This window comes from Schistocerca serialis, chromosome 2, assembly GCF_023864345.2.
Source record: "Schistocerca serialis cubense isolate TAMUIC-IGC-003099 chromosome 2, iqSchSeri2.2, whole genome shotgun sequence".
Lineage (NCBI taxonomy): Eukaryota > Metazoa > Arthropoda > Insecta > Orthoptera > Acrididae > Schistocerca > Schistocerca serialis.
Window position 1 is genome coordinate 1,068,155,636 of NC_064639.1, and position 24,770 is coordinate 1,068,180,405.

General features: G+C 42.3%; 1 pseudogene; it reads left to right on the forward strand.

Moving 5' to 3' along the window:
- The first annotated feature begins 3,832 nt into the window (after positions 1-3,832).
- Positions 3,833-3,950, forward strand: LOC126458946 (5S ribosomal RNA; annotated as a pseudogene).
- Positions 3,951-24,770: the final 20,820 nt, after the last annotated feature.

Consider the following 24,770-nt stretch of genomic DNA (forward strand, 5'->3'; position numbering starts at 1 on the left):
ACTTACGTCAAAGCCACCGGCGGCAATATCGATGATTATGTCTCTGAGACGTCTGGCGTGTACTTTGGACAACTATCTTCTATCAGCGTCGTCACTTCATATATGACCACGGTTTCCAGTGGGGACAACTCCGGGACACTACAAGCAGAAGTATGTATCACAAGCAGTTTACTTGGGGTGTGACTGGGCTCTGTTTGGGCAGTATAAGGCTATATCCTCCAGTATTTCTTAGTGGTCGCTGTTTAGTAGGGTTATATGAATATCTTGTTTTCCTTTTGCTCTTCTAGGCATAATTTCACGTGGGTTTTCTTGCATAACATTACTGCTAAATATTATTTCTCGGTGGACACGTGATTTACTGCGATTTTCTGGTTTACCTTACGCTGTTCGTAAGACTAATGTGTTACTTTCGATATTTTGAGCAGTTCTGATGGTTCTGTGAAATAGTTTCGTAGAACATGTCGTGCTACTCTCTCTTTAAATCTGTTACAGTTTCTATCTGCATTCTGAAAAGTTTATGGACTTGGGATTAGATGAGGCCTGTATGTTACACAACTGAATTACTTCATACAGGCAGAAGAACAATTGTTTACGCACGCGAATATACACTCCTGGAAATGGAAAAAAGAACACATTGACACCGGTGTGTCAGACCCACCATACTTGCTCCGGACACTGCGAGAGGGCTGTACAAGCAATGATCACACGCACGGCACACCAGGAACCGCGGTGTTGGCCGTCGAATGGCGCTAGCTGCGCAGCATTTGTGCACCGCCGCCGTCAGTGTCAGCCAGTTTGCCGTGGCATACGGAGCTCCATCGCAGTCTTTAACACTGGTAGCATGCCGCGACAGCGTGGACGTGAACCGTATGTGCAGTTGACGGACTTTGAGCGAGGGCGTATAGTGGGCATGCGGGAGGCCGGGTGGACGTACCGCCGAATTGCTCAACACGTGGGGCGTGAGGTCTCCACAGTACATCGATGTTGTCGCCAGTGGTCGGCGGAAGGTGCACGTGCCCGTCGACCTGGGACCGGACCGCAGTGACGCACGGATGCACGCCAAGACCGTAGGACCCTACGCAGTGCCGCAGGGGACCGCACCGCCACTTCCCAGCAAATTAGGGACACTGTTGCTCCTGGAGTGTCGGCGAGGACCATTCGCAACCGTCTCCATGAAGCTGGGCTACGGTCCCGCACACCGTTAGGCCGTCTTCCGCTCACGCCCCAACATCGTGCAGCCCGCCTCCAGTGGTGTCGCGACAGGCGTGAATGGAGGGACGAATGGAGACGTGTCGTCTTCAGCGATGAGAGTCGCTTCTGCCTTGGTGCCAATGATGGTCGTATGCGTGTTTGGCGCCGTGCAGGTGAGCACCACAATCAGGACTGCATACGACCGAGGCACACAGGGCCAACACCCGGCATCATGGTGTGGGGAGCGATCTCCTACACTGGCCGTACACCACTGGTGATCGTCGAGGGGACACTGAATAGTGCACGGTACATCCAAACCGTCATCGAACCCATCGTTCTACCATTCCTAGACCGGCAAGGGAACTTGCTGTTCCAACAGGACAATGCACGTCCGCATGTATCCCGTGCCACCCAACGTGCTCTAGAAGGTGTAAGTCAACTACCCTGGCCAGCAAGATCTCCGGATCTGTCCCCCATTGAGCATGTTTGGGACTGGATGAAGCGTCGTCTCACGCGGTCTGCACGTCCAGCACGAACGCTGGTCCAACTGAGGCGCCAGGTGGAAATGGCATGGCAAACCGTTCCACAGGACTACATCCAGCATCTCTACGATCGTCTCCATGGGAGAATAGCAGCCTGCATTGCTGCGAAAGGTGGATATACACTGTACTAGTGCCGACATTGTGCATGCTCTGTTGCCTGTGTCTATGTGCCTGTGGTTCTGTCAGTGTGATCATGTGATGTATCTGACCCCAGGAATGTGTCAATAAAGTTTCCCCTTCCTGGGACAATGAATTCACGGTGTTCTTATTTCAATTTCCAGGAGTGTATTTCTGAATAGGCTGTAAGACGTATGCTTTGCCGGCGATGGGCGAGGCATGACAGAATCTATGACCAGAGAGTAGTTTATCGTTAGTTGTTGCTAGTCTGCGCTTGACTGCGCGAGTGGACAGTAGTAGTCGGTCGGCTTTAGTAGCGAGTCGACAGTAGTCTGTAGTAGTCTGCTTGAGTCGGCGGGGAGTGGGCTTGCGTCGGCTGTGTGCTCTGGTCGCGACTCTGGTCAGGATTCTGGAGGATGGGTATTGTTGTAGAAGGTAAAGAAGCAGCCGAGCGCATATTTAATAATGTACGTTTATTGTAATTTAATTTGTTCAAAAGAAATGCCCCAATAATAATTTTTATAATATAAAGTAACTCTTTTGAAGAAAAGTATTCATTTCAATTTAAAGAATTTTTCCAATGCATTATCATTGCTTCCAAGAATCAAAAAACATATACGCCAGCATTGCACGAAGCTGTGTCGAAAAATGACTAATTAAGAGCAGATATAATTGCAGTTTTATTGAGGTAAGAATTTTTGCTTTTGTTATTCAGAATACAGGGCCGAAGGTCAGCGCCGCTGTCCTTATAAATTCATCAGGTTACAAAACTTTTTTATTATTTTGGTGTTTAGGAATTTTTCTGTTTCGAACTTGACATTAAATGAGAAAAGAATTTTGTGGGAATATTAAGTGTGAATGCATTTCTGCACACAGACAATAAATGGGAGCCAATTTTGTTCAGAGGTCAAAATATTTAAAATCCATTTAACAATATTTTGTGGGGAGTTTACATTTGGCTCCATTTTAATTTTCATTTAAAATATATGTACTGGGAGGTTACAAGGTTATTGCCGGTGTTATTCGCTGACGTTACGTTTCAGCACTTCGTCGTTACCATAAGGCACTATGATATAGTCGTTGACTGTGAAATAGGCCACGAATATTTGTTTCTGTTGCCAAAGAGCCTCATAATTTTCAGTGTTATTAAGAAATGATAACAAAAGTTTTTTAGCTCTACACTTTCTGATTCATAAGAACAGCCCTTTCCTCGCGCTTTATTAATTACCACAAGTTGCACTAGTGGCAGCAGATAGGTTACTGAGCAATAGAAAAAAGCTACAACATTTCTCAGTTAAGTGACTTTCGCCATTGCTCAGAGCAAGCTTTCGATCTCAACAAGGCAACTCTTTCCAGTGTTTCAATATGGATAATCGGTATGTCAATATGTAACAGTGAGAAAAGAAATTGCAAACGTGAAATTCCGGCCTATTTATAAGCGGTGTAATGGCCAGAATGTTGAATTCGAGCATAAAAACGTACATGTATAGTGACGTACTGGTGCCGGATGTCAGTTTTTGGGACAGAGCTCCATGCCCGTTGCGCTTAGTGGGCCAATACAGGATGACGCTGGAATTATCATCTGATGATGTCCCATATGTGCACGATAGGAGACAGATCTGCTGATCTAACAGGCAAACTGACATGTCGACAATTTGTAAAGCATTTTGAGTTACAATAGCGGTATTTGGGCGAGCGGTATCCTGTTGGAAAACACCCTTCGGCGTGGTATTCATGATTACTAACACGCCTACCCGTTGTCGTGCATGTCGCACAACTGCTCATCGGTTTTGCGTTGGTTTTCCGTCATTGTATTTCTGAATAGGTTATTGCTTCTGCAAATAATCTGCGTGAAGCTTCAGTTCTTTTTTTGTTACTATAAAGCACTATGATACCATCCTTGACTGTGAAATAGGCTGTGCATATTTGTTTCCATATAGAGAGGATCGTAATATTTAATATTATTATGAAATGTAAATAGGGGCAACGGCCTTGCCGCAGTGGATACACCGGTTCCCGTGAGATCACCGAAGTTAAGCGCTGTCGGGCGTGGTCGGCACTTGGATTGGTGACCATCCAGGCTGCCATGCGCTGTTGCCATTTTTCGGGGTGCACTCAGCCTCGTGATGCCAATTGAGGAGCTACTCGCCCGAATAGTAGCGGCTTCGGTCAGGAATACCATCGTAACGACCGGGAGATGGTGTGCTGACCCCACGCCCCTCCTATCCACATCCTCCACTCAGGATGACACGGCGGTCGGATGGTCCCGGTAAGCCACTCGTGGCCTGAAGACGGGGTGCTTTTTTTATGAAACGAAAATATGTATTCTGAATTCCACACTTTCTGTTCCAGACTCCCTAATACGTCTGTGGTTTTGAGCTATGTTAGTTCCCACATGTTGCATATAGTGAGTAGTTACTTCACGATGTAGCAGCGACGGTATTCACATATGAGCAGTAAAAAATTAACGACAACATTAATCCACTCAGTGACTCTCTCGTTGCTCAGACCAGGCTTTCGATCACAAGAATACTCTCTTACAAGGTGACGCCCTCTTTCAGTGCTGCAATGCGAATAATCTATGTTATTTTCGTATTGTTCAGTCCAAAGACTTGATGTGGCTCCCATGCTACTCTATCCTGTGTGTAAACTTCGACATCTTCGAATAACTTTTGCAACCTGAATCTGCTAATTGTATTCATCTCTTAGACCCGGTTTATAATTTTTAGACCTCCCCACCCATTTCTCTCCAATACTATACTGATGATCTCTTGATGTCTCAGAAAACATCCTATTTAACTATCCCTTCTTTTAGGCAAGTTGTACCACAGATCATTGCCTCCACAATTATATTCCGTACGTCATGATTAGTTACATGATCTACCAACCTAATCTTCTACATCCTTTTGCAATCTCTTCATGTGTAGACTGTTTATCGTCCATGTTGCACTTCCATACGTGGCTAAACTTCTGACAAATAATTTCACAAAAAAGTTCCTAACACTTAAGTATATATTAGATTTTAACAAACTTATCTTCTCAGAAACGCTTTTCTTGCACTACCAGTCTACATTTTATATCCTCTATTCTCTATTCATCAACACTTACTTTACAGCCCAAACCTATCGTCTGCTTTAAGTGTCTCATTTCCTAATCTAATTTCCTCAACATCACCTGATTTAATTAGATTACATCCCATTATCCTTGCTGTCCTTTTGTTGGTGTTCATCTTATACGCTCCTAAGAGTTATTCTTATAAGTCAGCCGCAACGGTACAAGTCCATTATGAAAAATGAAGAAAACGCAGGACAACTGCTTAACACACAATCTTTAAGCAATTGTCCTGCGGTTTCCTCATTTTTCAGAATTATATGATCCTTTCCCGACACTGTCCATTCCGTTTAAATTGTGTTACAATTCTTTCGCTGTCTCTGACAGAATTACAATGTCATCGGCAAATGACAAGGTTTTTATTTCTTCTACCTGAACTTTAACTCCAACGCAATTTTTTTTATTTCCTTTACTGGTTGCTCAATATACTCCCCTCTCAGCCACTGCTTCCCTTTCCTGCCCCTCGTCTCTCATACCTACCGTCTGGTTTCCGTGCAATTTGTAAATAGCCTTTCGCTCCATGTATTTAACCCCGCCGCCTTCAGAATTTTAAACAGAATATTTGAGTCAACACTGTCAACAGCAAATGGCATAAATGGAGGCTGGCCTTTCCTTAACTATCTTGTAAAAGAAGTCATATAGTCACTACTGCCTGGTTCGTTCCCACATTGCTCCGAAATCCAAACAGATCTTCACCCTAGGTCGACTTCTACCATTTTCCATTCTTCTGTACAAAATTCGTGTTAGTAGTTTGAAACTATGTTGATAGTTACTTAATTTTCATGCCTGTCAGCAACATAATTTGCTCTTTCGCACTCAGAATCACACACACACACACACACACACACACACATACATACATATATATATATATATATATATATATATATAGAGGCATATACGCTGAACTGTCAATTTTATTTAATGGCCTTCCTAACACTCAAGTTGTAACGGACCGGTTGCTTTTTGAAATTCGATGGCAGGTTACCGGGATGTGTTACCTTTCTTAAATTCTCTTTCATATATTTTGTGATCTTGTTGGGGAGATCGTAGGTACCCTTCTTCATAACACAAAAACCTTTCTCCGACACGGTAATCCCATTTAATGTCAGTGGGAAAATTAGGCTCACGGATGTAAATACAGCAATCCACAGTCGACTGAATTTAATAGTTACTGCCCAAAGGTACTGATATTTTAAACAGGCTACGGTAACGCAAAAGGCAGTTGGGGCCTCAGAGAAATGGAAGTAATAGTGTAACTGAATTAATGCTTGCTAGTTTGCCTTGGACAGTACTCAGACAGCGCATGTTCTAGTGCTGTCACAGCCTACTGATCTCTGTACTTTGGATTCCTTTAATGACTGTAGACGGATTTTCTTTTAGCACAGAGTGGCTGGAATGACTACACGAGACAAAGGGATTTGATATTAAAAGTTTTTTAACTTGGAAATAGAGAACCAGCATCATGAACGAGCAAAACTTTTGGAGGCTTGATATGTGTCCGCGTATTCATTTTACACTATCAGAGCTCAGTATTTAAAGACTTTTTTTCCTCCACACAGAATGGGAGAAAGGGGTAAAAAGTTAAGGACGGCATGTGGTCTATCTACTCTGACTCACAACGTTCAAACGTATGCACCATCAAACGGCTTTGTACCCGAGAACATTAACCACAAACAACAAGATTGAAAAGACTGTAAAGATCAAGCAACGAACAAGACACATCGGTTGTACCTGAATGCGCGACAGCACGTCACATAGGGATTTGATTTTACTATGGCTTCCGTTTTCACACGCGAGGGAGTGCAGCCACTGCAGACTGTTCAATGTTTAAAATGTTGAAAGGCGATTTATATATGTGGGTGTAGTCCAAACTATACACGGCCAGCAACCGAAGAGAAGATTCAGAAAAATGTTCAGTAAACACATTTCACGCCCATTAAATTGATCATACAGCAACAATTTAATACTGACAATTGTCAGTACCATTATATTGAATCCAGACGCGAAAGCATTGCCCGTCACGCGTCCTATTCCCGCCATGGTGACCAGATACAGCACAAAGTCTCACACCCGAAGAAACTCACCGAAATTTCAGACAGTAATTTACCGTCAGCCGGCTTAAATAATGCGACCAAATTTATTAAGCATCTACTGAGTAGGGCGAAATTGTGAGTAGGGCGAAATTGTGAGTAGGGCGAAATTGTAATTGGGTGAAACTCGAGATTTCTCACTGTAATGCACAAAGCAAGTGATGTTGCATGTAAACAATTCGTAATTCGACACACGGTAATTACCCTGAGTTACGCGGAGATTATGAAAAAAAAGGCACAACTAGATGAAACAGGCAAATTACTGCAATCAACGCCACATGGTCTCACATAAAAGAGTGATTTACGCTTTGATAACAAAAAATGGTTCAAATGGCTCTGAGCACTATGGGACTCAACATCTATGGTCATCAGTCCCCTAGAACTTAGAACTACTTAAACCTAACTAACCTAAGGACAGCACACAACACCCAGCCATCACGAGGCAGAGAAAATCCCTGACCCCGCCGGGAATCGAACCCGGGAACCCGGGCGTGGGAAGCGAGAACGCTACCGCACGACCACGAGATGCGGGCGCTTTGATAACACTTCCGTAAAAATTGTAAAGAAAAGTTTGTAACATTCAGAATATAAGCAATCATTTTATGTTGAGTTATATACACATTTTGAATGGAAGAGAAGGGCCTAACAGTTATTGTATTTTGTCTTGCGTTTCTACGAGTCGTGGGAATGTGGAGAGATGTGCTGCCTGCAAGTTGAGGCGGTGTGTAGGCAATGGTGAAACTCCACGAGATTTCCCTCCCGCAACTCTCATTGGCAGTGGTCGTGCGAGCAAGCCGCACTGCATTTCTCTTAATCCAAAATACTTTAAAAGCTCCATTCAGAGCAGAGTGAGCCACGTGAGTTGCTGAGAGGTTTCAAGAAAGGCTTATAAAGGTGGTAGCAGAGAACAGAGCCCCCTCTGTTATCCTTCCGTAAACAATGTGGGAAGTGAGCTGCGTTTACTTGCCCAGACATAGATCCACCAGTCCCATAAGGCAAGAACCAGTACACTGGCAACTTTTAGTTTGTTGTCACAGGATATAGCAAGTGCTGCAGCAGAAAATCATGCAAGCTTTTCCTGCAGGTCGGAAGTGAGGAGGTTTGCAGTTGTCACCGGGTCAAACTTTGCAGCTTTCTCCCCTCCTACAGTAATTTTGAGAAGTAAGTTTGAATAGGGAGAAAGTAGTCACTTTTTGGAGCCAGCATACAGCAGTAGTTCATATCTCGTTGTTGGAGACGTGATGTTTGATGCTCTGCTTCAGCCTGGAGTTCCTTCAGTTGTTTTCGAGTTAGTGCCACACTAAGCGTTTGCTTTGTCTTTGCACTGCATATTTCACAATTTGAAAGTTTGTTGTGCAACTTGCGAGTGTTTGTTACCGTTAGTCCTCTATAATATTGGAGCCAAAGGTAGATGCTATCCAGCGTAAGACGCTTTTGTGAGTTGCCCGGACAATGTAAAGTGATTTGTATTTCAATTTAAAATCCTTCAGAGAGCATTTGGATTCAGAAATACTTTAACATTGTACATATATTGCCTTTTACATTTTTTGATGAAAGTAATTGTAAAGAAGTCCAGCTTCAACTTCCACAATATTTGCCTGAGAGCAAATGAGTTAGTATATTTAAGATAACTTTTTCTCACTACATCATTTCCTCCCATGATATGCTGAAAGGGAACGCTTTCCATTAAAAGTAAAAATCGTCAGAGGATCCTAGTTCACTGGATTGCAGTGTCAGACGTGTTTCCAGCGTAATACAGATGCCATTAGAAGAAACATATTCCTTTCATTTAATCTTGATAGTTAGCTATGTTTTTCCAATTACGTGAATTATATTAGATGTTATTTGGCGTCAATGGAACTTCATTACATTAACATTTATCACCGTGAATAATTATCAGTTTACTAAATTCTCATGCTCACGGTTAACAGTCATGAAGAATTTTTCAAAGAACTTCATAGTCGCCGTTGACTGAAGAAAGTATTTATTTCACTACAGTAGTTTCGGCTTATTTTGCTTCAGCACGTTTCAGACATCAAAATCTTCCATCGTATACGCATGCCATGGTAAAAAATAAGCCTTTCGACTGTAGAATTACGGATGACATGCATACATGTCAGAAAAGTTTAAAGTATGACATGTGCTAATGCAAAATATTTTGCAGTACTACTTGAAAATGGCGCAAAGGCCGAAACTGCAATTATTAAATAAATAACTCCTACAACCATCGACGAAATGATGTCCTTTAAAAATTAACAATTTAACATTTGTACGATTGTGTTGGATTTTATCTGAGTACAGAATCGCTTGTGTGGTCAGTGGCGTATTGACTTCAGGAGTGTCACAGGTAGCTTGCAAAAACGATTGCTGAACCTCAGTAGACTCGCATGAAGCAAAATAACTACGACAAGAAACGTAAATATTTAATGGTATTAATTCTTCCTTTGTTCATAATTTTCCTACTTAGCATTCTGAAAACTATGTACTGGTTGGATCCATGATCAAGTGCCTTTGGTGCATGCCTACAAGAATTTGTCCAAAGTCTTGGTATCGGCGCGGTTAATAAAAAATGGTTCAAATGGCTCTGAGCACTATGGGACTCAACATCTGAAGTCATCAGTCTCCTACAGCTTAGAACTACTTAAACCGATCTAACCTATGGACATCACACACATCCATGCCCGAGGCAGGATTCGAACCTGCGACCGTAGCGGTCGCGCAGTTCCAGACTGTGGCGCCTGGAACCGCTCGGCCATCCCGGCCGGCCGCGGTTAATAACTGGGCATTTATAATGATCAGAATAGCTCCTTTTTGGTGCCACACTGAAAGAAGTAAGTAATGCAGAAAAGAGTACGGTAAAAGATTTTCCTTTAGCAAAACTGTGCCTCTACCACTGCGAAGAGCCCCCAGTGCACGGGATGGGGCGTGAAGGAGACGTATCTGAGGTAGCAGCGGTGTCGAGTGCCAGGAGGCAGCGCTCGTGGCTGCACGCGCAGTGGGGGACACAAAGAGGACATTTGTCTCGCGACTGCCTTTGTGCGCAGACAATGCCGCCTCCCAGAACTAACGAAAGGGGACGGCGACGGCGAGTGACACTGCGAAAGCGGCGAGGGATCGCAAGCCGTTCCGCCGGCATCGCGGCCTGACAGCGGGCGGGGCGGGGGAGGTTGTGGTGGGGGCTAAGGGCGGCACGGATAGGGGGCGGAGGAGCGGGGACTGAGACGTCTTCCCTCTCGCAGCAGTCTCACATCGATTACGGCGTAATTACTTGCTGTCTGCTCAGCTGACAATGGCCGCAGCTCGTGGAGATTAACAGGCAACATTTATATCTAAGTGTGACTCTGCTCACAATGAATAACGCGGAATAATTGCGGCGCGCAAAGAATGCCCTCTCTAGCTTCCGAAAAGACTTAGTTGGCCGAAGGCCCCTTTACGTGGTCGTCACCAAAAATTTATGAAACATCTGGGCAATAAGGCGAATAAGCTGACAGTAGACGCAGCTGTATGCCCCTCCATTAACATGTGCTAGTAAAAAGACTACACGTAATTGAATACGTTTTCTTTTTGTATAACATCTATATAAGTATGATTTATACGTTACATTGATGTTTAGAGTCGCATTCCCGAAACAGATTTTACGCATTTAGATATGAGCATACCATATATAGCCGGCCGAAGTGGCCGAGCGGTTCTAGGCGCTATAGTCTGGAAACGCGCGACCGTTACGGTCGCAGGTTCGAATCCTGTCTCCGACATGGATGTGTGTGATGTCCTTAGGTTAGTTAGGTTTAAGTAGTTCTAAGTTTTAGGGGACTGATGACCTAAGAAGTTAAGCCCCATAGTGCTCAGAGCCATACCATATACATCGAGGGCCATATTGTCTGGCAGAGGGACATTTTTTGGTTGCGTTGGGTTGTTTTGGGAGAGGAGACCAGACAGCGAGGTCATCGGTCTCATCGGATTAGGAAAGGTCGGGGAAGGAAGTCGGCCTTGCCCTTTCGAAGAAACCATCCTGATATTTGCCTGGAGCGATTTAGTGGAATCAGGGAAAAGCTAAATCAGGATGGCCGGAGATGGGATTGAACCGTCGTCCTCCCGAATGCGAGTTCAGTGTGCTAGCCACTGTACCACCTCGCTCGGTACATTTTTTGGACTCTGTCGTGCTGACAGTGTGGCTTGTTACGGTTTAAAATTCATTAAATTTCATGCGGAAATATCAAGAATGGAAATAACCAGAGCGACAGTAGTATTACAAAGGTGTGACGAGTATTAGCAAGAATTGTAGTTTTTTGGGAATGGAATAACTGTCTAGTAAACTGTGACTATAGTTATAAGTGTCCTTTCTTAATCACTAAATATAAATCAAAAATAAAATATCGACTAGAGACATGAAGATTGTAGCTTCATACATATTCATAGTTGTTAATATTACTCTGTTTTTCCCATAAGGAAATAACTGTTGAATGCCCTCCATCGACTCAGCGACTGCTGGTATAAATTGAAATATTCGCAAGATACTGATAAATCAGTAAGCCAAATGGGGCCCCATATGCCAGAATATGGGAAAGTTAATATGACACGGGGAAACTAAGAATTCAGTGACAAAGAGTGTGTGAAAAAGCATTAAATCTACCAAAGCAATATCAACGAATTACCGTCACCTTTTTATTTCGAAGTAGCACATATACTCAACGTGCTACATATCTCATTAATGTATTCAGTATTCGGCAAACTCCTGTAGATCCATATTTGAAATACATCGTTCTCTTTTTTTCTGGTTTTCACACAATACATGAAAATTCACTTGCATACAATGCCACACTTCACATGTATGTTTTGAAATATATGTTTCTCAAGTTGGGGGTTATATTTGATACTATAGACTTGTTTTGATGAGTTATGGTCGTACGGCCATTGTTAGGAACATTTTTATACACTCCATCCTCTGTGACAAATATCTGTAGCTTAATCTGTGTCTTCCAGAAGCTGACATATGGTTCCAAGTTCATGCTTCAACATTTCTTCTAAAGAAAGTAGCATTATAGATCATCTTTGTAACTGTTTCTTCGCCCGTTTCCCAGGAATGCGGCAGGTATGATGCTTCGCTCTCAGTGGCCTTACACAGTTTATTTTACTCACTAGGTGTACCTCCAATGTACAGCGAGCCGTTGCGAATCAACAACTCTGCTCAAAGCGATCCGCACAACGGCGCTTCAGTTGCTATCCTTGCTCACGTAGCCTCTCTAGGCAGTGATTTGATGTACAGGGTTGTCACAAACCGACTGAGAAACTCGCGTTACAGGTTAGGATACGCTGAGAAATAACTGTCAGGGAAAAATACGGTATGTTTCGCCGTTTCAGAGTTAATTAACGTTAGTCAGTGAGGCCATTGCACACAAAAATTCAAACGACCCGCAAGGTGTTAGGAAAACAGTTGAAATGAGAAAAAATTTAGCAGACTACATACCTGGTCAGCAGCAATCCGCTATGTGGTCTGGCTGATTTTGCTTTTTCTATCTGTTTGCTTGAAGGTAGTGCAACGAACATGGTTGCTGTCACAGGTGCCTGGAAATGCCTCACATAAGAGCCTTTGATCTAAGCTGAATGAATCCTTTCGATGCGCAATATCCTCTCTCTTACTCAGGTGTACTAGGTAAACTGCACATAGTGAAAACGGATTGAAAGGGCCTGAAAAGCCCTGACGAGTGATTCACTGGTGTGGCTCTTGTTTACATTAATAATGAGGATATAGAGTTTCATCCCTATATACTGGCTTGAGAGATCGGCAACTTAGATCATCATTAATCACGAAACATCCTACAGGAGTAACATAACATGATAAACAATCCTAATAGTTAACTCCTTTGCAGATGAGTAGAGATCTCAAGCAACTAATCAACTGATTAAAATTGAGTGACCGCGTCTGCAGGGAAGGGAAGAAAGTAACCTGGTAACAATCTCACCGTATAATATTAAGTGAATCGAGAATATTGTTTCGGATTGGTCATCATGACTGCGTCGATCTGGTGAGGGTTAGGACTGTATATTCAGGATATCCACGTAATAAGTCATGGATAAGCCATGAACCGCGAAAGCGAAAGTGACAACAGAAACTCTAGCTTACCTTGAAGTGGAGAGGTGCTACACCTTGTATCGCAGTGTTGCCAGAAAATACCACCGTAGAATGGCGAGGAGACTGCCAGCTACCCCAGCGACTGCCGAAGCAGTCTGCACTACAAGTTCTGCCCACGACAAATGTAGAGGTGGAGTCTCTCGCCTTGGTCGCCGTCCAGCTGAAGAGTACTGCTACACTCCGGTCCGACTAATTGAAAGCAGTATCCCATATGTAGGGAAGCAGCCTACTCACGCTGTAGTAAATTCACATCAGTCTTTCCATTGTGTGCCAGCCAGTCTGCTGTAACTAGCTCTGACGTCATAAATGTTGCGCAATACTTTAAAAATCAAGCAAATAACCTAAAACTTTTCTGGCATGTCAGAAGTAATACTAAATTAATGTGTGTTAAATATCAGTGCGATAACTTTAGCCGTTTTCGAGATTTGGACGTTTTTCTGAAAAAATTATTGGCGCAACAGAAAAGAGCTAGAGACTTCAAAATTTATATTTAGATTCATCTTTCATAATGATTTAATAAAAACAGTACTTTGGATTTCACAAATTAAGATTTTAGTGGAAATTCATGATTTTCTGGTTTTCGTCTCAAAACTGAAGGAAGCAAGATAGATTAAGTAGGCTAATAAATAGGGCTAGGACGTTTAGATTTAAATAGGTTGGAGGTCCGCTATGACTATGAAGAAGTGAAAAGTTTCTTTTGAATACCTATAAAATTATAGCGATAGCGGATCTCAAAAGGGCCAGTTCAGAGCTCATCTACTGCGTGCAGTGTAATTTAATTAATTCTCTCGCCCAAAATATGTAACTTAGCCACGTCAAAATTTTATTATCAATACTTACCTGCGTGCTGAATGCACGTTTAAATTAAGAGCTTCATTGGCCATCAGCAAAAGAAGCTATAAATTATTATATAACTTGAAGTGGTGCGTTACTAGCCCAGTGGCTAGTCGGGAGAGCCGATTTGATCAGGCGTTCCCTTAGTCGTCCGCACCGCGGCTTTATACAGTATATAAGAACGCTGTGCGAGGAAGGAAGGCCCCAGTTCTCTCCAGACGCTGAATAACACGCCATCTGTGTCGGGAGTCGCGTCGCATCGGTATCACTGCTACAAACAGCCTCGGGTGCCGTATTAAGTTATTAGAGAAACGCGGAACCATGAAATCATTTCAAGTGAAGTGTTAATTCTGGGATGATTTTCATTAACTACCTTCAGTTTGCGTATTGTCGTATTTTCACGTGCCGTCGCGGGACAGACATTCTACCAATTATTTAGCGTGGCGTTTGATGAAATACTCTCATCAAATTATGGCGAGCATTCATTTCAACATTTAATTCGGACATTTATAGTTGCATCAGCGCATTAGACTCTGAACTGCTCTGTTAGTTAGGTTGTAGGGATACTTGTGTTTTTTATCAGTGAATTTCAGAATATACTCAACTATTTTGGAAAATCGTTTTTGATTAGAAATCCCGGACAATCTCCTAATTCCTCAGAGCTATAAGCCGCAGCTATAATGGTATTCTCAGATGAAGTGGGCACTAGAAACTCTAATTACAGGCTTCACGTTTTGTTAAATCACTTTCTGGGTGCTAAAAAGTAAATAGAGAGCCAGTGTTGAGAACGGCGAAAGACAGCATTAACAACATTCTAAAAGCCTGAAACTGATTCAACATGCAAGCATTTATACAGCAATTTATTTTTACAACTTAACCGCCGCCCCACACATACAAGCAATTTTCACAGTATTAATTTTATGATTCTGGGCAATGGAGTAATTTTTATGTAATATGTTTTGTCACAATTTTGTAAATATATTCTTATGAATGAATATGAGTATAGACTTTAAATGCAATATCTATAAGGAATTATATAATAACACTTCGTAGAAACACTGGTCTATTCAGGACGATTTACTATTGTGAACACCCAAAGAATATATGTGAAGTAAGAAACATTGTCACTGGGAGCTGATGCGCACATTCAGTTGAGTCCGGCGCGAGCTCTTGAGCAGTAAAGTCTAACAGAAGTGCCTGTTAGTGGCACGTAATTAGCCACAGTGTAAGGTACCAAACTGGAAGGATCGTATGTTATGGCCAGGCATAATTACGGTATTAATTGGAGACAGTGTTAAACCCATAATGAGGAGTTAATGTGAAAGAAGAGCCCTGAGGGCCCAAAAGTGAAGCAAAAGCTATGCAAAAATTAATCAGACGTTATGTAATTAACGTTACACGCTAATACTACTTCCTTTGCCTAATAGAAAATATTTATTTAAGAAAAATTACAATAATAGTATGGTTACCAGCAGACGTGATGATAGACTGCGTGATGCTATTTATTACAGAAACAGAGTGCCAAACAAATTAGCAGTCCAGTGTAAGGTTTAGCCAATTGACTTTATTGGTTTCGATATTAGATTTATTTCATGTTGCTAACTGTCATTTTGAATCTGAGCCTGAGATAGTTTTATTGTGCCCTCTCACGCGTAACTCTTTTGCATTATTTACTACTTGAATACTATTCCAGATTTATTAACAACTATACGGTATTGTTCGTTCACACCGTGAGCTGGTGAGTGTTTTCTACAACCATCGCAATCTAAACTGAAAAATAATTCACTAACTACGTTGTAGTTTTATCATTTGTGAAAATTCTTTCGATGGTTACTGCGTAAAAGCTGTCGCGCAATAACGATTCGGTTATAACTGACCCTACAATTTTCAAATTTTTTTTATTTTATTTACTTTGTTTTTGGAACCGATGCTTTTTCTCAGACAACAGGGACATTAGGAATACGTGTTACCAATTATTTCAACTATCCGGAAGTGTAGATCCGTCATTCAGTTCAGTCGTTCATACAAAAGTCCTTTAAAAACTATGATCCTCTGAGGTCTCTGTAGCAACAGCACCAGAAGTTATTAGTAGTCCAATGAGAAGTAAGGTTATAAATAGCGCCAATGAGAGGCCACGTAGCTAACATTTCCTTAGTCTTCCTAGATGTTTATTTTTTACTTCAGCCAATCTCTTACTGTTTCAGAATGAACAAATTTACAACAATTCTGTAGGAGATTTCAAACCTGGGAAATGGTGGAAGATCGGACCAATCCAAGAGAACTCGCACCTCCTCCACTATAAAAGCAGTGAGGCCATTGCACCGGGGCATCAGTTCTGCCTCTCTGTTGAATGTTTAAGTTACCATCAAATCAACGAGTGTCCTATTTCACGTCTAAAATTTCCAAATCTTGGCGTCAGTAGGGCATGACACCGAAATTCTGGAGCGGACCTAATGCGCGAGACTGTGTTCCACGTCTTCCAAAACGTCTTATCTGCAGTTCAAACAACTGGCCAAATTTTACAGAGGTATCCTCTTTGCTCGCCCTTCTGCGCCATTCATGATAAGGTGATATTCCAAAGTGGGCCTAACGCGTGTGGGATCTTGCTACAACTGCCTCCGTAAGGCGTTATCTGCTGCCCGTACTACCGCCCAGATTTTTAGAACATGTGCTGTTGTGAAGCTATTGCTAATTATGAGACATACTTTTTTCTTTTTCTTCCTCCTTTTCATTTCCTTCATTTGTTCTGTACGTATACCTTTGATTGTTTGGAATATTGTTTTTGTTTTGTTTTCTTCTAGTATATGAAATATAATTATATATTGCGTCATTTATACTGCTAGCTCTTGCAACCGAATGTGCAAAAGTTTCAGCGCCTGCTTCATTTCCGTAGTAATGCTTAAGTGTCGCGCGCTGTCTAAAACCAAATGTAGCGCAAAAGCGTGATTTGTGATGTGAGAACGATATCGATAGTTGCAGTCGAACGGTGAAGATAGTCACACGGTGTGCAGTGTCGTGGCGTACGTGCGATTCATGTTGTATAATCGTGCTTGACAGAATCACACGAAAATTACTGGCTGCGTTCTAATTTTATGGTCACCATTTAAACTTCAACGTGGATGTTATGGAACAACATGTTAGACTGTGTGAATGCTTCGAGTCTTGCGGAGTACTATAAACAGCCGTAACAATGCTTATGCGAAAGGATTATGATTGTCATGGATAGTACCGAACTGTTTTGCAGGGAACTGAGTTTCACGAAGTAATATACTTTTAATTTACAATCTTGTGTGCAACTTAATGAGCTGTTGTGCGCACTGAAACAATAATCGTGGTAGTGAAGACTTGCAAAATGATTGTGACGCGTTGCACTGTTTTCGCGATCGTTGTATTCATGCAAAACGTGAACGGACTGTGAATTCGAGATGGGCAAGTGAAAGTAAATTTTATATTATTTTTGAAACTGTGTACGGGCCGTTGATAATTGAGCCGTGGATGTAAGAGGCGTCATTGGTGAGCATATGTGAATTTATATGCACTCAACAACGACATCTACCGGTCTGTGACCAAAGAAATTATTCGGAGATAATATTAACAGCCAGGAGAATCACTCGTTAAGCAAGAGGATGTCTCCATGGTGATTCCATGAGTGACGAAGCTGCATTACCAGTATCAACAAACTGCTGCTGATGTCACGACACATCTTCTACAGAAAGATGACCTGCAACGCCATGTACTCCCCCCCCCCCCCCCCCCCTCCTGTAAATTTTTATTTTTAATTCTTTACTACATACTTTCCTTAGAAGTGAATATCATTTCAGTGAAGTGTACCACAGTCTGTGTTGACCTTGCTGACCTAGCATAAACAGTAGTTATTGCTTTTTCTACTTCTGTCTTCATTTTATTGTAGCTGTCATTGTATATGTTTTTACGTCTTCCTTAGGAGAGTGTGTTTTCATTCATGTGTGTAGAGATTTTATCGGGCGCATGTACGTGTCTATTGTGATACGTGTTTTCCCGAGTAAATCATGGCGTCCACTATTAGATTCCGGGAGCTCAAGAATCATAGCAAAGCTGTCGGCTCCCTGTTGGTTCAAGGAACCCTACAGGCAGAAAGTTTGATTGTGACAGCTGTCAGCTACGTTGCTACGTTTACATTCAATAAGACGTCATAACATGGCATTCTCATTCTCAAATGCCAGTTTATTTAGCTCTTTCAGCTATAACTGAACAAAACTGTGGCCATATCCTTAATTATTTATGAATTTATTCACGGGAGTTTTTGTGTTACACATTCTTTTGGTGTTGACTGACAAACTCTGATTACTCACTTTTGTTTCATTTGGAGGCAAAACGGCTTCTTTTGAAGTCAAGCCATCGAAATTCACGGCCGCAAATTACGCAGAGTAAACCTCTGTGTAGCGTTTTCTTCACACTGTGCGCTCACCACGACTTGGCGATATTGTGGGAGAGCGGTCAGCAACTGCCAGGAGTGCCCGACATGAGGAATGGGGAACGCCAGACCACCCATTAGTTGGCAACGCTTTTATCTGAAGGCCCCAGGCAGCCATTGGCCAGGCTTAATGCCAATGGCCTTGCCACAACTGAGCCAATGCATTAGTCAGATCCTACATTCAAACTGGTACTTGATTCAATGGAAAATACTGTGTCAGAAGGAAGTTGTAGCCTCTGCTGTCATCACGTATGTTTCACTGGAAGATCTGAACCCGCATTGCATATACACGAAGAAAGGAAGCAAACTCTCTGGATATACACGAAGAAACGAAGCAAACTCTCTACCTCTTAATAAGAATGAAACCGATGGACTGGTCCCAACTTCATGTGTTTCATAACCTCCAGTTCGTGGAAAATTTGTGCCGATGATGTATTTGGACCGATCATGGCCTTCAGAGGACATCAAGCAAATTTTATTACTTCATTCTCCTGCTGTTAGTTAATAGATAAGTGTACGGTGGGAAATAGGTAATGTAGTATTGTTGATTCAGCTTATTTTTCTTTATTTCTTTTAGCATAATAATCTACATACACACTTAGACTGGCATCACTCTCATTCATACATACTGCTGGTCTGAACCCACAATTATTTAAACAAAGGCCACTGACACCGGCTCAAACCTCACTCACTCTCTTCATCATAATTTGTTTACGAGATACCTATCACACATCTCTTCCATTCCAGTGGAACGAAAATCATTCACTCTCTTATGGTCACAAACAGTAGTCCACTTAATGTAATGATGGCCGCATTGTAACGCACTCGTCTGTTTCTTTAAGTTTTACAGAGAAACACCATCATGGACAGTACACTGGTAACTAAACACACACGCTAAATAGCATTAGACGCGCTAAATGCTCAAAAACGTTTTTGAAATGCGGGAACTGATAAAAGTAATAAATCTTACTAACAGAATAAATAATATCGCCATCTCGAAGTCGCTTAGTGTAGGTTTTATCCATACATGAGAAAGATCTAATTATACGCAAAGATGCCAGAAATCACACCATAATGCGCACAAAAATACAATGAAATCGCTTACCGGTAACATAGAGTAAAATGCGGTTCACATTTAAAGGTCATTAACCCATCCTCGAAACTTGAGATGGTCACATCAAGACAAATGAAAAGGTTGCGACAGATTTGCTAGTGCAGTGTGCTATCGTACAAGTAGGATGCTCACACGCAAACTCCATGACACAGACGCAGGACATGGTTTTGAAGATTGACAGGTCGTACCGTGAAGGTGGCGGCTCCCTGCAATCGTTGACAACTTCCTTCATTTGCTGTCAGTGTCTCCATTGAAAAGTCCAGTGCTGTGCTTCGACACTCCCTCCGAGTCGTGTTGTGCCGAATAATAGCTTGTTGCTGCCCACGGGGGTTGATATAGGAATATGGACTTCATTGCCGGTGCAAGATTTATGTCTCTGTCTTGTACGGGTGTAAAAGAGTACAGTGGTCCCTCCACTGGGTGACAGGATACATGCAGCGATGCTACTCTGTAGTAAGCCACGTAGTGACAAGGGTAGGTAATAGTTTGCTACACGACTGCATAGTGAAAGGCAGATGCAGTTTGTGCTCTCTCAGAGAAAAATATAGAAAACGTCGTAGCAACAGGAATTACCTACGTGGCATCCCGTGCATGGGTTACTACAGAAATGTGCTTTTTCGGACCGATAAGTTTCAGTAGAGAAAGCTTATATTTCTCAGACAGAGAAGAAAAGTGTGATTATTATTACTCAAGACGTAGTTTTAGCGTGTCACGCAAACTTATCTCAGTGTGGTTCTCCAAAGGTCAACCATCTTACTGCAGGCTTAACTTGCAGGTAAAAATTTAGAAACGATCATTTATGGGCTCGCGTGGCGGGTTATCAGACGCCTTCAGGGTTTCTGATTCCATCAGTGTCCTCATACCATCCATCCAGTGCCTACCCCAATAGGAGTCAATAAGGTGACAGCTCACGCAGCGTGGATCTTTGCAGACTCAAAGGAGCAGCGCAGGGAGACCACACAGCGCCACTTTGTGCCACCGTAGTAGGAGGTGGAGGAACAGGTCTCCATTCGCTGCCCTCCACTGCTCGGTGTTACCAGACGTTACACACGAGTATCATGTGCCCAGAATCTTACTAACTTCAGTGACTTGATAACAATAAACAGACAAACAGGAACAAATACTCGTACAAAAACATTAATTAAACCTCCACCTGCCGACGCTACATTAGTGGACCAGAAGTCACGATACTGAAGTATTCAAGGAACTTATTTATAGTTCAGCGGTTACATGACCCCGGAAATGCATTTTCGGTTGAAAATAATGCTCCGTGTCAGTTGAACGCCTGTCTTCTGGTAGAGGTCACTCAAAATACAATGCACGCGTCAGTCCATGAAATTACGGAATGTGATCGTGTTGTTTTGCTTGTGGTTCTGGCGAATGCTACAGCATGTAATCCTGTTCTGTTTTGCAACCAAGGTGATATTGTCATAAATATATGTGTTATAATGGCGAATAAAAGCAGTTTAACAATCGAAGGACGTCCTTGTCCTAACATATGCTTCTATGAAAAGGAACGAACGGCTGATACATATGATGAAATTGAGGAAAATGTTGTAATCGCTTCAAGAAAGAGTCCCCAACGGAGGCTAATTTTCGGAAATTGGAAAGAAATGCCCTTGAAACGATCTGTTACAGATGCACGACGCAGTTGAAGACCCAAGAAATATGACAACTGTAGTGAAGTCACTGAATGCTTGAACGCTTTGTTCACCCGCAAAATCGACAAGGAAGCAGTTGGCGGTGATGAACATTCCCGCATTCCTCCATGCGTCGTTGGATGATGAAACGAGGTTGCCGTACATGTCGACCTGACAGCATCAATGAATTAAGTGATCGTGATATGAATATGCAACGCAACGTGATTCGTGCAAACAGTTGCTGCAAGTCATTCACAACTTAGCGTTTGGCTATAAAGTTATGATGACAGATGAATGTGCTGTCCATCTTGGCTCCCGGTCTAGCAGTGTTTGTATCTGAGTGATAGGCAACCTTAAAATGATCTTCTTCAAAACGCTGCGCCGGGTAAGCAGCACACGGCAGCGAATCCAACATCGCGCTGTGAATAAATATATAGAGAAAGTTAGAAATATGTAAGAAGTACGTAAGAACTTCGTTTCTGTTTTATTCTATTCTGGCACGGATCTCTTTCGTCTCAGTACAATATCTATTAGAGTTAGAGGATCGTTCCAGGTTTCTGTTGCCTTTCATGTTGCTTCTTGTTTCAACACAATAACATTAAACATCTCCGATCGTGACTTCTGGCCCACGCTATAGATACAATACCACCGACAGCTTAACCTGATTACGATACATAGAAAAAAAGGAATAAAAACTGTTGCTAAAATCTTAACTGGACCTCTAGCAGCTGACGTTTCATTTGGATAGAATACAACCGACATCTTATCTTGAACAAAATACAAAAACCAAACAGGAAAAAAAATTCTAACGAAACCTTTAACAGAAAATCCTCTTGCTGACGTTACCTGTAGATGTAGTATTACCTACAACTCTTATGATTTATACGTTTACCCATTACCACAGTAACTGGATACTACACAATACTAAGCATTGAGTACATTTTTTTAACGGAAAATTCTCTAGCGCAGAAAGAGTCAGGGACTTTTCGAATTCTTAACACATGTGATTTTGGGAGTAATCAATGACTGTCGAGCTAAGGTTATTAGACGTTTGGTACGGGTCAATTTATCAGTTGACTCTATAACTTCTGTTATGGTCCCATTCACAGTATCTTAGGTAGAATCGCCATAATAATAATGCGATCGTAACATCCCAATTACTACGAGTTTTAAACATGGCTACGTTGTCAGCGACCGTTACAACTTCAAATAAAAGCAATAAACAGCCCTCGGTCGCAAATGGCTGTTTTCAGCATTAATTCCAATTACTATGAACTACGGAAACTCAGCCTCGTTCCCAAGATATCACTGAATAACAAATAGGTACTCCATTGATCTCCTGCAGATGACTTCCTCATCGACTCACCAACCTGTCACGTACTCACCTCTTCATCGCGTAGTCTCGTTCCGCAACAGACCTCGTACACTGTCCAGTCATATCAATGTTACGACCTGTCAAAGAACTGAAAGCTGCGAGACGTGCAGGATGGCAGTCAGTGAGTTTCTGGAAGGTACCGTCAGGGATTGGGGCCACGTCGAATCCACTGCCGTGGTCAGCTGCGCTAGGTGTCTTGGTTGAGATTCCATTGCCCAAACAGAGTGATCGAGGGGGTTCCAAAGATTCTCCACTGGGTTTAAATTCTGGGATTGTGGTGGTTATGGGAATACGGCAAACTCAAGATGGTGCTCTTCGAACCAAGCATGTACACGGCAAGCTGTGTGACACGTTGTGTTGTCCTACTGGCAGATGTTATCTTGCTGAAGACAAACAAACTGCTTGTAGGATGGAAATTGGTGCAAGGGTAAATATATACTTGTGTTGGTCCATTGGCCCTTCCAGAATGACGAGATCATCAAGGGAATGCCATGAAAAATATCCCGGAACACAACACTCCCTCCTCTGATGACTGTCGCTGGGTGTTACCTTACAGATGTTTCATGCCAATGGAGCATAAAATGCGATTCTCCTGAAGAGGATACGTGTAGGCACTCAGTGGACGTCCATTTGCGGTCCTAACGGGTAAATTTCAGCTTTCGTCACCGATGAACTGGAGTCAGCATTGATTTACGAACTAGCAACTTCGCTGAACAGTCGTTGAGGAAACAATGTTGGTAGCCCCATCGCTCATTTAGGCAGTAAGTTGCTCAATAGCTGCAAGTCTACTCGCATGTACGCATCTCCCTACCCATTGTTCACACATGTCATCTATGGCCCGCAATGTACTGCAGCTGCCTCGACATCAGTTTTGGAGAATGCCATTTTGCTATGCACAGTATATTTTAAGCTAGGCGGCAAGCGATCTGTTTACAAGCTTGGCCGTTTCAGAATGACTTCATCTGTGCTCCGAAAGCTAATGATCATGTCCTTTTGGACATCAAATAAATCACTCAGTTTCTGCATTACGACCACGAGAACACCGTTCGGCGTCTCCCTGAGACGCTTTATGTAACCTCCATTGTTATAGCTGCCACATGCGGTCTGTGAATGGTTATCGCATGCTGACATCGAACACAGGGGGTTTTCACATAAATGTGACTGGATCGTGTAAAATACGGCACATGCACCAAAAAGGAGTCTTTTACTAGTAATAACCATTCGGAGAAACTGCAATTTAATTTTTGCGACTAGCACCGTCCTACAGCATCAACTTCCCACACTTCCGTTTTATTCCTTATCTTCCTTCATGGTCATACACTATCATTTATTCATTTTATTAATATTTTCCATAGTTTAATCTGTGAATGTTACGTACACATATTTCGCTTTCTAGTGAGCCTTTGTTGTCCTTAGACATCGTGTTTGCGGCATCCTGCCTCTTTCTTCAGCTTGGTGGTCATCTTGAAACAGCCTAAAGAAAAGAATAGAACAGCTGACGCTTTACACTAGTTAGATCACTTCATACATCTTGCACGAGCTTCGTTTGTGGCTGCTCGAGCTTCCTCCATGATGGCGACTTCTTCTACATCAGTACACTATAGGGAACTTTCCTACTAATCATCTCTCTTCCTCCCCATATGACTGTTGCAAAAAACAAAAACAAAATCTCGTCATCCTTTTCATAGGGTTCTCAATTATTCTAGACGTGGGCCAATAATGGTCCCAAACGCTCGTTTGCCATGAACACAAAAATTCCATCACAAAAACCTAACACATACGCTGTAATACACTACAGTCACCACCTGACAAAATCCAAGGAACCAAAATCCCATTGAGCCAACGAAGACAGGAAACAATAAAGGCTCAGCTCTTAATCAATTGTCCTCCAAGGACTCCCCACTACTACTGTGAAAATCTCAAATTATAACAGGCCGTGCCTCATGCGACTTTACCAGTATCTCAGCTCGACAACACAGTTAACACCTAACGACACAGACAACACCATCATTATGTGACTTCGACACAGGAACAGCTAAAGTTCCAAGGCGTTCTCTTATAATCAACTGATGACTGGTTTCATGTTAACTGAAACCATTTTCGAATCATTTGAAAATGACTCCAGAAATTCGAAAACAGTCATCAGTTAAACAAAAAAGTGAATCCT